This window comes from Thamnophis elegans, chromosome 1 (assembly GCF_009769535.1).
Source record: "Thamnophis elegans isolate rThaEle1 chromosome 1, rThaEle1.pri, whole genome shotgun sequence".
Taxonomy (NCBI): domain Eukaryota; kingdom Metazoa; phylum Chordata; class Lepidosauria; order Squamata; family Colubridae; genus Thamnophis; species Thamnophis elegans.
The window spans coordinates 160,332,560-160,345,351 of NC_045541.1; positions in this window are offsets into that span (position 1 = coordinate 160,332,560).

The following is a 12,792-nucleotide window of genomic DNA, read 5'->3' on the forward strand; positions in this document are numbered from 1 at the left end:
TCTGACTGGCCCCGCCCCCATCTATTCTCTACCTCCTGAGTCCCAGCTGATCGGGAGGGAATGGAGATTTTACAGTATCCATGCCATGCCCACCAAGCCACGCCCACCAAGCCACGCCCACAGAACCGATAATAAAAATTTTAGAATCCCACTATTGACACACATCCTCCAAAGGTGCACCTGACTCTCAGTGCCACAGATTCTAAGAAAGGATTCCGATACAGTTCCTGACAGGTTTCAGAAGTTCAGACTATCAGTGGTTGACTGACAGGGAGATGAATAGATGTCTGCCACACCTATTCATCTCTGCCCCCTGTCTTTTATTCCCAGAGCTAGGGTGGGACTTAGCTAGCAGCGGTGACTCTTCCATCCCAAGGACCAGCTCATCACTTCCCACTGCTCTCCTCTTCTCTGCCTTCTGCACATCCACACATTAGGCACAGGACCCAGCTGTTCCTCCTCTTCCTCATCAGCCACCTCCAGACCTGGGGGCTGTTGGCTCTCCATTTGGGGGCTGATGGACGGCCCAGGCTCTTCCTCTCTCACAACTCCATTCCCTTTTCCCCCTTGGAGCTCTCAGATTTTCTTGATGTGAACCCGACTCCCACTCCATCTCTTCATCTGATTTGGCTGCTGGAGGGGCTGGCAGCTGACAGGCCACAACAAAACTGATCAACCCACCCATATGTAGTCAAGCTCAAGAGAATCCATTCCCAATCTACTACAAAAGAATACCAGTCAATCAATCAATTAGCAGAGCTTGTTAACATCCAAACCTGAATAGATGTAGAAATTGCCAGGTTTTAAGTACCTTATGGAAGTCTAATAGATGGGGCTGCTTGAATCTCACAGGGAGAGATGCTGTTCAATAGAGCAGGAACTGCAACAGGCTAGCTGGGGATAAGAATCATAATTCATTATATCAGGCAAATACTTCTTTTTGGAAGGAGATAAGGGAAAAAGGAACAATTTCCCTCCAGGAAGCTTCGAATATACTATTAAAATTTACATAAAAATAGAGTGAGAGTTATGTTGACCATAAATAGTTATATCACCTGAAGAGCTCCAAAATAGAGAATCCTGCTCATTGTAAAACTAATATAATACTCTATAACACATGTCAATATATAAAAATTTATTAGAATGATAATAGATATACAGCATTTTAGGAAATATGAAACTTACTTATTTAATAAGTTTGTATACAGTATTTCTAAGCTACTTAAAAAAGTATTCTAAGTTGGTCACGGAAGTTCTGCTGAAATAAAGTTTTTTGTTAGTCAAATGACCTCACTGGTTTCAGCGATAATCTTCATGAGTCATGTTGTCTGAAAATGGGCTTTTCCAAAAAGGGACAAGTGAAATTAAAATGGCTATGTGCACCTAAGGGGCATCTCTCTCAGAGGCATAAACAACATTCTTTATTAATCTGAAAATATTTTTTAATCCTAAATAAGGAGTGATTTTTGAAATGAGGGATTGGTGGCAGAATGAAACATAAGCAAAACAAAACTTTAAACTCAAATTAGAATACTGCATGTATCAGGTCAATTCAAGATTTAGAAAAAAGACACCAAATGTACAAATATAGAATGAGGAACTACTTGATAATACGATGTGTGAAAATTATTTTAGAACAGCTGTGAATTGCAAACTGAACTGAATTAGCTGTGGAATATGGCTGCTAAAAAAAGCAAATGGCCATAGCAACACAAATATACTTTCCAAATTTATTCAAATGTATTTTAATCTATTACCCATTGACCCATTGGACATTTCTGGGTCCCACATTTTAAGAAAGATTCAGGCAAGATTGCAAAGGTGTAAAGAAGGGCATTACAAGCCAGTGGTGGGATTCAATTTTTTTACTACTGTTTCTGTGGGTGTGGCTTTGTGGGTGTGGCTTTGTGGGTGTGGCTTTGTGGGTGTGGCTTTGTGGGTATGGCAGGGGAAGGATCCCCATTCCCTCCCCACTCTTGGGGAAAGGTTACTGCAAAATCCCCATTCCCTCCCCACCCAACTAACCTGCTTTCCAGCTCCATTTGCCTGTTAAGGGCAACAAAAGAAGATCAGCTAGGAGGCTGGGAGGCAGCAGGGGCATGGCCAGCCTATTTGCTGGTTCTCCAAACTACTCAAAATTTCCACCACTGGTTCTCCAGAACCTGTCAGAACTGGCTGAATACCACCTCTGTTACAAAGGCAGGCTGAAGGAACCCTGGATTTGTCTAGCTATGATGAAAGATGACAGAAGAAGATTTGGCAATAATTCAGGTGTGTTTGATAAGTATTTCAGGTACTTAAAGAGCAAAGAAGGAGGACCATGTCACAACGTTACAACGTGCAGTCTCGATACTCTGAGACAGCCATTGACACTTTTGGCACTAGGGGGGATCCATTGAGACCTAAACCATCCCGTAGAGATGGCGATTAGGAAGACAAAGCCTTGCTGGTCTCAGGGATATCACAAAATCCCTGTTAGACCCAAGGGAAGTGCTTCAAGCCTGCAGTGAACAGGCAGTCCCTAGGCTGATGAAGTTGGGACGCTCCGGAAGGAAGAAAGTGAAAAGAGAAAGTGAGTCCATCTGGTGAGGTATTTTTTCTATTTTGCTAAAGACTGCCCAAAGAAATGTTTCCTTAAAGCCAAACTGATCCTTAAACAAAAGAACTGGGTGGCAAAAATAATCCTAATGGGATAACTGTGGAAAGTTTTTTTTCCTTTGTCACTGTAACTATTTTTTTGTGGATTGAAATGCTCATCACGTTCTCCATTTCTCCCCTTAAAGTGAATGGATTGATTTTTTCTTCTTCTGCTTCTTGTTGCTTTATTTTTTGACTTCTGGATTAAAACCTTCCTTTTTATTTTAACAATTCTTCCTACTACTTGTTATTACATCACACTAAGAGCAATCTAAATAACTTTGTTTCCTACAGAAAGTGAAAATTAACTGCCAGTCAGAATTTTTTTGAAACAATGTATCTCTTTCTTTATTTGACTTCACTAACTTTGCAGCTGAAGGGTTTGCAACTTGTTTACAGAAACTGATAAAAGACCAAGGGCACGAACTGTTTTCACAGGTGCCTCTGAGAACTATTTTGGCAGAGAAAGAAAGAAAGAAAGAAAGAAAGAAAGAAAGAAAGAAAGAAAGAAAGAAAGGGGGGGGGGCGGAACAGAACCCTTCCCCCTTCAAGAACATAAAAGAACTTGTGTTTAAGTCAATAAAGCTAAGAGAGGCCTGGAAGACTAGAGTGGCAGTCATTATTGGTTTCTTTTTCTTTTTCTTTCCCTCTTCTGTTTTGGAAACATGGCTCAATTCTTAGATGAGGAAACCTTAAAATTCCAAAATATCTTGGCTGGAATTCAAAATCTATTGGAAGAATATGGGAGAATTGAGAAGAAGCTGGAAAGACCAGTCTTCCTCACAGCAAAAGATGATGGGACTGGAGCCCCCAAAATTAAAGGGGAGAATGAAGATATAGAAGATAAATATAAGACAATAGATGAATTTAATAATGGAGCAAATGTTGGTGAAAATGGAAAGGGGATGTGGAAAAGGGAATTCGATGAATTGTAGCTCTACCCCAGATTCCAGGACACAGAAGAGAAAAAAAATAGTAATGATGATAGACATAAAAAGAGAATTTTTTTCAGAAGCAAGATTGACAAAGGCAAGTTAACTTTAGTAGCAACTGATGGGCAAGGAGATTATCTGAGAGATCCTTCAAGCAACAAAGTGCTGAGAGAAGTCTATAAAAACCTTATAAAGGAGACAAAAAGAAGACTTGACTCCACAATTGGCAAGAGAGATAAGACTGTTTTGTTACTGGAAAGATACAGGTTGACAATGAAAGTTGGTAATAAAAATTTAGGTTTTTTTTATTATTGGTGATTAATAAGTAGGAACCTTGTAACTCCTAGACTGTTTTAGATTGTTATTAAATGTTTACTTGCTAACAATTAATTAACCATAAATAATAATAATGAAATGATAATGGATAAAATGATATATACATGTATTGATAATTTAGTAAAAGAAATTTGGATATAAATTGTAAATTGTGACTTGGGAAAAAGACCTATAAATTTTATTAACAAATTTTCATTTAGATCTTGTTATAAAGATGTAAGGTTTTTTTTGGGGGGGTGGGAGCCCTGATGAGAGGAGATGGGGCATAAATAGTAAATGATTTTTAGCCAATTATAATAACAACAAGGAAATGTTAATGGTCATTGTTTATCAATATATACATGCTATGGTATTGGCTAAAGTAACTTAGATATAAGTGTTAGCGAGTTGGAAAAAAGGGGGGAAGGCTTAAAAATGTTATCTATTGACTTTTACTTAAAAGATGCTATAAAGGTGTAATCTTATTGGAAGATTTTTTGAAATAGCTAATGAATGTCATTATGTGGTTGTGTCTTTAAGTATGAATGATTTGAGGTAAAAGCATGTTCAAATAATTGTAGTCAAATGAGAATTGTGGTACATTGATAGTAAGAAATACAAAGATTTTTGACTTAAAGTGTATAATCTGATATGAACTATAAGTAATGACTGTGGAAGAAATGCACAAAAGTTATCTGTAACCAATTGACACACTTTCTACAAGATGTAATGAAGGATGATTCTTTTTGTGGGAGTGTGTTTTTGTTCAATTAGAATAAAAAAAGAAGAAGTAAAGAGCTGTTTCCATTATTTCAAGGAAAGACGTGGAATAAATTACAGGAAGATAGGTCCCCGCTGAAAGTTAGAAAGGCACTTTTAGAAAGGAATATGGAAGTTATTGGATCAACCAGGATCACAACTAAACCACATTATAAATAAGCAGAACCAAATATGATTGCTTGCAAGTGACTCCCACATTTCATTTTCAATTGTAACTAAATGCAGAACTGTGAGTCAAATTACAGTCACCTCCCTTTTTAAAAAATCATTTTCCTGATCTGAATTATTATGAGATTCAAGGCTCACACAAATTTACTTATGCATCATCTGTGCCTTCTATTTAGTGACTATTTAACTCCTATGTCTACTCTCACACACTATGTCAAGATGAAGAGAAGTTATTGTTCCTCTCTATTCCCCCTTGATCTGATCTCTCCTAGAATATTGCTTCCAATTCTGGATATCACAGTTTAAGTAAAGGTAAAGGTTCCCCTCACACGTATGTGCTAGTCGTTCCCAACTCTAGGGGGTGGTGCTCATCTCTGTTTCAAAGCCAAAGAGCCAGCACTGTCTGAAGATGTCTCCATGGTTATGAGGCTGGTATGACTAAATGCCAAAGGCGCACAGAATGCTGTTACCTTCCCACCAAAGTTGGTTCCTATTTTTCTACTTTTTACATGCTTTCTAACTGCTAGGTTGGCATAAGTATTTATTATTATCTATTAGGCAGAGTTTCGAAAGTGCCTAAACAAATTGGAGCATGTTCAAAGGACAGTAACCAAAATAATAAGTAGCTAGGATAGAAAAAAACGCATGAGGAATGATTGGAGCTGTATGGTGTATTTAGCTTGAAGAATAGAAGACTGATGGGAGACATGATAACTATCTCCAGGTATCTGAGCAGCTGTTATGGAAGGATGCATGGCAGCAGGTATGCCATGCTCCTCTTTCTTTTTCATATTTCAGTCACTCTTGCAGATTGGGAAAGCTATGCCTATTATAAAACTGTGCAATTGTGTTACCGGGAAACATAATGGAGGAAGAAGATGGAACTTGTTTAAAAAACCCTAAAAGGCTGAGAAGACTTGGTGGCAGAGCAGCAACATGAATGGGGTCTTATCATTGGAGTTTCCCTGAAGATGTTGGCAACATTCTTCTGAGAAGCCCAGGTGATGATATCTTGAGCAACTATGGTGCTGGCATGTTTGAATGGCTGAGGTGCTAGCATCTAAAGTGGTTTGGGGGTTGTTGGGCATAGAAAGGCCCAGGCACTAACCATCACCATCACTTCTTAAAGACCGAGGACACTGATAGCTCCAGGAAGCAGAATCAGGTCTGCAGCTGCTCTAGGGAGTATTAAAGGGATCATAAGAACTCTCATTGTGTCATCCAACAGTTGGTATAACTTCCTCCCCAGTGAGGGACTTTGGGGTGGGGGAAAACAGTACAAAAATTATACCCATAGTACTACAGAAATGTAGAATAGAGAACAGAATATGGTAACCGTTTAATAAATCGCTGTTTATGTATATTTCATACTTCCTAATCGTCCATCTCCCTCAGAGGAGAATGGGAGACATTAAGATACTGTTAAATAAATTTAAAAGTAATATATAAATCTGTCTAACAAATATGGTTTGAACCTTTGAGTTAAGTGTGAAACTTTTATTTGAAAATTGTTTTGTAATAATCTGTCATCTCATTAATGAGCCTGTCACCATCTCCAAATTGAATCTATGATAGCTATCATGTAGGGCAGAATTGTTCAGAACTATTCCAGAAGACAGGTTAATAAATATTCAGGTTGTAGATCAGGATTATTTTTAATAATAGCAATGACTTTTAGCAATAGAGCAAACTGCCTTGGGAATTAGTGGACTCCCCTTTGCTAGAGGTATTTAGATAGAGGTTAGATGGCCATCTGTCAGGGCGCAGAATGGGACTTTCAGCCTCCTACCCCTGGCTGTGCCTCCTTCTCCTCCAGGGTACTGCCTCCACCCTTTTACCTCTAGCTTTCCTCCTTGGCTGGCCCTCCCCTAGCCATTCACCCTGGCCAATGGGTCTCTGCCCTTCTGCCCCATGCCCTTCAGCCCAGCCCATTTGCCAAAACACTGTTTGTCCCAGGCCTTTGGCCGCATGGGACAATTAGCCACCAGCCAATCAGGGGGCAGATAGAAACCACGATGCTTCTGCCTGCCAGCATGCCAGATTTCAGGGGCTATGGGAGAGGTGCAGCAGCCAAACAGCCTCAGGTACTTGTTAGGGGAAGGAAGGAAGGAAGGAAGGAAGGAAGGAAGGAAGGGGAGAGGGTGGAATCCTTCACTGGGCAAAATATTGAATTAGATGGTCACCATTATGACTTCTAATCTCCCCATTCTGTGATTCTCTATTGATAAACTAGTCCAACTCAGTGGCAGATTTAATTTTTGATTTTGTTAAATCTAGTGAAACAAGTTGTCCTCCGTGCTGTGTGATTTTGTTGAACAAATGTAGTATATTGAGAAGCTCTGTTCAGATATGTTTACTTTAATAGGAACAAACCTTTCTCTGTGAAATTACAGATTCAGCACTTCTGTTGCTCCTGTATGAAATTCAATGTACAGTAATCTGAGAAAAATATGCTGTTTTAGAGATTCATTATTAAAAACATTACTAAAAAAGTCTGTATTTCTCCATATCTCATCCCTCCTGTTATACTTCATTGGTGTATACACACATCATAATTTTTGGGATACAAAATACATTTGTTTGGCTAGTGCCTTGGGATCACTGACAGTTGCCTTTGGTGGTATTCTTATGAATTTATAAATAATACTGCAGTTGCAAAGTATATTCAAATCCTGCAGCATATATTCTGATTGAGAAAATGAACTGTAAATCAACTGACTGCCTGTTATAAAGGTTGCCTTTAATTCCTATAGATCACAGTCCTGACCTTATAAAGCTCCATTAGTCTATGCTCTATATTAATTATTTTATCTAAGTTTTTTCCATGAAGAATTAGATGTTTATTATTGCTCCTATAATAGAATATCCCTCACAAGAAGATTTGACAGTCCTATTCTTTGAATCCAATAAGTGGAACTGATACCACCCCTGTGTAAAAAAAAAGTTCCATTTAATTAGGGTGATTAGAGGAAAAATGTAGCCTCTGAGATTTGCATAACCCATTTAAAGCATGGGTAGAAAACTTGTGGTTCTCAAGAGACTATCGACCTAATTACACAAAGATGTCACCAACGTTCTTGAAGCTGTTTACAAACAATTCAGAGTTCTGGTAAGATTGAAGAGAAAGGAGAGATCAGAGAGAGAAAAATAACAGTATCAGAAAGAAAATGAGTTTTTCCTGTTACTTTTTGCTCTGGCCTCCCTTTCTGCTTGTGTCAGCCCCATCCAATGTTTGTTTTTCTCATTGCACCATAGTCATGTGGCCTTCAAAGCAGAAAAGTATGGAGGGACATTTCATGGTTCTACATGCATCGTACTTGTTCATACCTGGACATTTATGGTTCTTGAATATATCTTTCTTTGCTTGTCTGTTTAATGTAACAATTGATGTACACGTCCACAATAGCCTTAATTGCAGGGGTGAAAATTTAGCAGGTTCTGACAGGTTCTGGAGAACCGGTAGTGGAATTTTTGAGTAGTTTGGAGAACCGGCAAACACCACCTCTGGCTGGTCCCAGAGTAGGGTCGAAATGAAGATTTTTCAGTATCCTTCCCCTGCCACACCCACCAAGCCACACCCACACAATCGGTAATAATTTTTTTGAATTTCACCACTGCTTCATTGCTAACTCTTATGTTTCATATACTAGGTTTCTCCCAGTTGCTCCTACAGTAGTTTTCTTCCAGATGTCATTCAACATACTAGTTATTATCTTTAAAGATTTACATGTCCCAAGGCTAGGTTATTTGTGGGGGGGGGGGCTGCCTCTCCTTGATGGTACTTGCCAGGTTGGATGGAATGGATATCTCCAGGGCCTTCCTTTAAATATTGCTGTCTACTGTGACCTAGGAAGTGTTCCTTTTCTGTGTCAGCCTCTGTTCAGTGGCACACCATTTCCTTTGAGATCCAGCAGTGAGGATCTCAAGGGGGTGGGGGAACCCACTTAATCTTCTGGAAACCCATAATGAGCTGATGATGTTCCTTCAAAGTAGAAGCTGGAGTTGGAATGGAATGGAATAGAATAGAATCTGGAAGGAACCTTGGATATCTTCCAGTCCAACCCTGTGCTCAAGCAGGAGATCCCATACCAAGATAGTGGTGTCAGTTGCATCAAGAGAGATTGGCTGCAGCATCAGATTTCTTTGTGGGTTTTTTTGCTTTTATCTTTTTATCATGTTTGTTTTTATATAATTGTTAAGAGCCATCCAAAGTTGTAATTCTAAGAAGGGTGGCCATACAAATATTTTTAAAATAAATACATTCAAATAAATATATATGCCATGTCTACTCTGTCGTGACATTTAACCTCTCACCATTGTAATCTTTGTTATATCTATGAATGCCATTTGATTCATAAATTTTATGCCTCCGAAAACTGCAACATTTGTTTACAATTCTCCCTATTCCAAGCAGGGTGGCATTCATACTTTTCAAAGGCCAGGTATCATGCATTAAAAAGTATTCTGTTTCCAGATGCGGGGGATGCTTAGATTCATCTTTCTCCCTAACTATACTGCTTATCATTTGTAAGGTAATTCTTTTTCAGTAGTAACATGTGTATGTATGCCCATCTTCCATATCTATAGCCCTATATAAGAGTTCTGTTGACCAGTCTCTGGTGCTCTTTACAACCAGTGATTTGCTATACTACAGTAATGGCGAACCTATGACACGTGTGCCAGAGGTGGCACACAGAGCTCTCTCTGTTGGCACGCGCACTGTCACCCCAGGTAGGATCTCCATCGCATTTCTTTCATGAGATTCTGTTTCCCTGCAAACATTGAAACAGAACCTGACGAAGGAAAAAGATCTTGCAGCACTGCCGGTGTTGGGATGCCCTGTCTCTCGCCGGCCAGCTGGTCTTCGGATCTCTGCTGCACATGCGCATGTCTGTGCATGCATACATGCATGCTGGCACATGCACACATCTGCACATGCATGCATTTGTGCATGACCATGCACGCATGCGGCATTGCACACATGTATGCACCTTTCAGTTTGGAATGTGTACGCACACAGTTTGGTCCCTCGGTGTCTAAAAGATGCGCCATCACTGCTATACTGCAATTTGATAATGTTAATAAAATGATTGTTATATCTCCTTCAATTGTTGGTCTGTTCATAGGTGAATTTTTCCATCACAAAGAGTTGGTTGCTGTGCGCTGATGTTCTTTACATCTTGAATAGTCTTAATTGTAATAATCACTCTGTCCTCTCTTCCAATCCTTCTCTACAATGATTTCTCTAATTAACTCATTTTCTTGACAATAACCCCATCTTACCTTACTTGCATTCCATTGTTAACTGATATTCCTCCTCAATATCTGAACAATTCTTGTGCCAATAGCCATCACCTGCTCTCATTCTTCTTATTATAAATTTAAACTATCTCCAAAGCCATGTCCCATTTCTGTATTGTGTACACAGTCTGATGCATTTCAAAAGAGGTGCTTTATTAAAAAAAATGGCACTTTGAGAAGTGATTTATAAAAGCCCTTGCAAACTTTTCAGAACTGACTGCAAGACTAGCTTATTATTATATCCTGCCAGCCAGATTTTCCCATTTATGGGAGGAGGGGAGAAAAAAAGTCATTTAATTAAACATATTTTGAAGCCCACAGCTGTATAATTTTTGGGTTGTTATTTAATTGCTTCAAATATACTCCCTTTTGTGCATGTTGGTAATAAGCTATTTGCTTTGAGAAATAAAGCACTCTGGCAGATGGCTGTGAGGAGCTGCTGGCTGGGAAACAGTTCACTTTTTTTTTAATTAAAAAAAGAGGGAGGAAGAGAGAGAGAGAAGAAGCCCACTTCTCTTCTTGAATTGTCTGTAGGTATCAGAAGAGCAGAATTTTGCCACATCTGTGGTGTCAATCCCCAGGCGAACCTTAGCTTTGCATTATAGGCAGATAAACAGCTTCTGAGATTATTTTATGGGAGGACAAGGGTAAGAAAAAGATAAATAGCATAAATAGGAATCTCTTTGTGTGAAGCAGAGATGAGGATAAACCCTAAGTAAATATCACTATTAATAGGACTCTGACAGGCTTCCTGTGAATTGAAAAAAAATGTTTTCCCATGTTGGCACTTCTGAAAAGCTGCTCTTTGTCTTCTGCACCTTAATCCATGCCAGCTTCTGCTTTTGTCCAACCAGACTGTGCCTTCAGGAGTATTGCCACTTAAACAAAAACTTTTCCCTGGTAAGAAGGAATGGCTTAATTTGAACATATTTGGGACTCGACTAATTTAGTCAATCCAATATGGTTCAATTCTGAGTTTCCCAAGTTTTTCAACTTTAAGACTAGTGGACTTCAACTCCCAGAATTCTCCAGCCAGATGGTCAGCCAGACGTTTAGACTGGATTTGGCATTTTTATTTACCATTGAGTCATCCTCCCAGAGGACCTGGAATAGGCAGTCATTGTTGTTTGTTTGTGCTATAGGTATTGTTGCAGTATGTAAGCTGTTCCAAATAGAAGCTGTCCTTTGCAGCTGGCCAGTGATGATTTTTAACAGAATAACAGAATAAGGAGTTGGAAGGGACCTTGGCAATCTTCTAGTCCAACCCCCTGCTCAGGCAGAAAACCCTAAACTATTTCAGAGAAATGGTTGTCCAAACTCTTCTTAAAAACTTCAAGTGTTGCAGCACCCACAACTTCTGGAGGCATGTTGTTCCATTGATTAATTTTTCTAACTGACAGAAAATGTCTCCTTAGCTCCAGGTTGCTGCTCTCTTTCATTAGTTTCCATCCCTTGCTTCTTGTCCTGCCTTCAGTTGCTTTGGATAATAGGTTGACCCCATCTTCTTTGTGGCAACACCTTAGATATTGAAACACTGCTATCATGTCACCCCTAGTCCTTCTTTTCACTAGAGTTCCAGTAATTGTTCCTTATATGTTTTAGCCTCCAGTCAGGGGTGGGTTTCTCGCCCCATTCCAACTGGTTCGGTTGGAACAGGGCCGGCGGCGTCCTCGTGCACGCGCACAGTGCACGCATGCGCACTAGCGCCTGTGCGATGCTCCAGCTGCTCCTGGAGGATCGCGCAGGCACTGTATGCGTTCTGCGCATGCGTGGAAGCGCAGAACTCGTCAAAACCGGGTAAGAAATGCGGGCGGGCGGGTGGATCCTTCGGCGTTCCCAGAAGTTACTTACTTCCGGGTTCGCCGACCAACCGGTTCGCGGGGATCGCCGCGAACCGCCTGAAACCCACCCCTGCCTCCAGTCCCCTAATCATCTTTGTGACTTTTGTCTGTACTCTTTCTAGAGTCAATGGCATTTAAATGATTTAAGTAATGCCCCAAATGTTTTGGAAATGGGAAAGCACCTATTAATAGTCCTACTATTTTTGGTTTATTTTGCCACAGTCATTCTGCTTCTATTTGAATTTCTTTGTATTTTGTTATTTTCTCCACATTTTCCCCTTCTGTTCTGCTTTTTCCAGGTACTGCTGCATCCACTATCCAGACTTTTTTTTCTCTTTCTTATGAACAATTGTGATGTGAAAGACCCACAAGGTTTACTTTATTCACTTCTTAAAAAGATTTGTAGGCCAACCATCTTAACCAAACGCATTAGCTTCAAAAAGAGCTTCCAAGAGTCATTTAAAATATTTTGAGGGCTGAAGCAAATGCTACTCCCTCTCCCTTTGCATACAATCCACGTGGAATACAAATGTCATGGTATACACTGCTTGAAGACCATTGGCTAGTGGCCATGTGCAGAAAAGATAACATAGCCCAGTCATTTCTATCCAGAGAGGCACAAGCCACGGGTAGGGCTACAAGGTAAGATACCAAAATGCACATTTGAAGTACTTATTTTTAATTTAAGAGATAAGAAAAAAAGACAATAACATACCCATAAATATAGAAATGTCCTAAGAAAAGCTGGGCTTTTTTGTTTCTCTCATGGTGGGACCTAACCCTCTGGCATTAACTTGAAGGATGAAAATTCTGGTCAA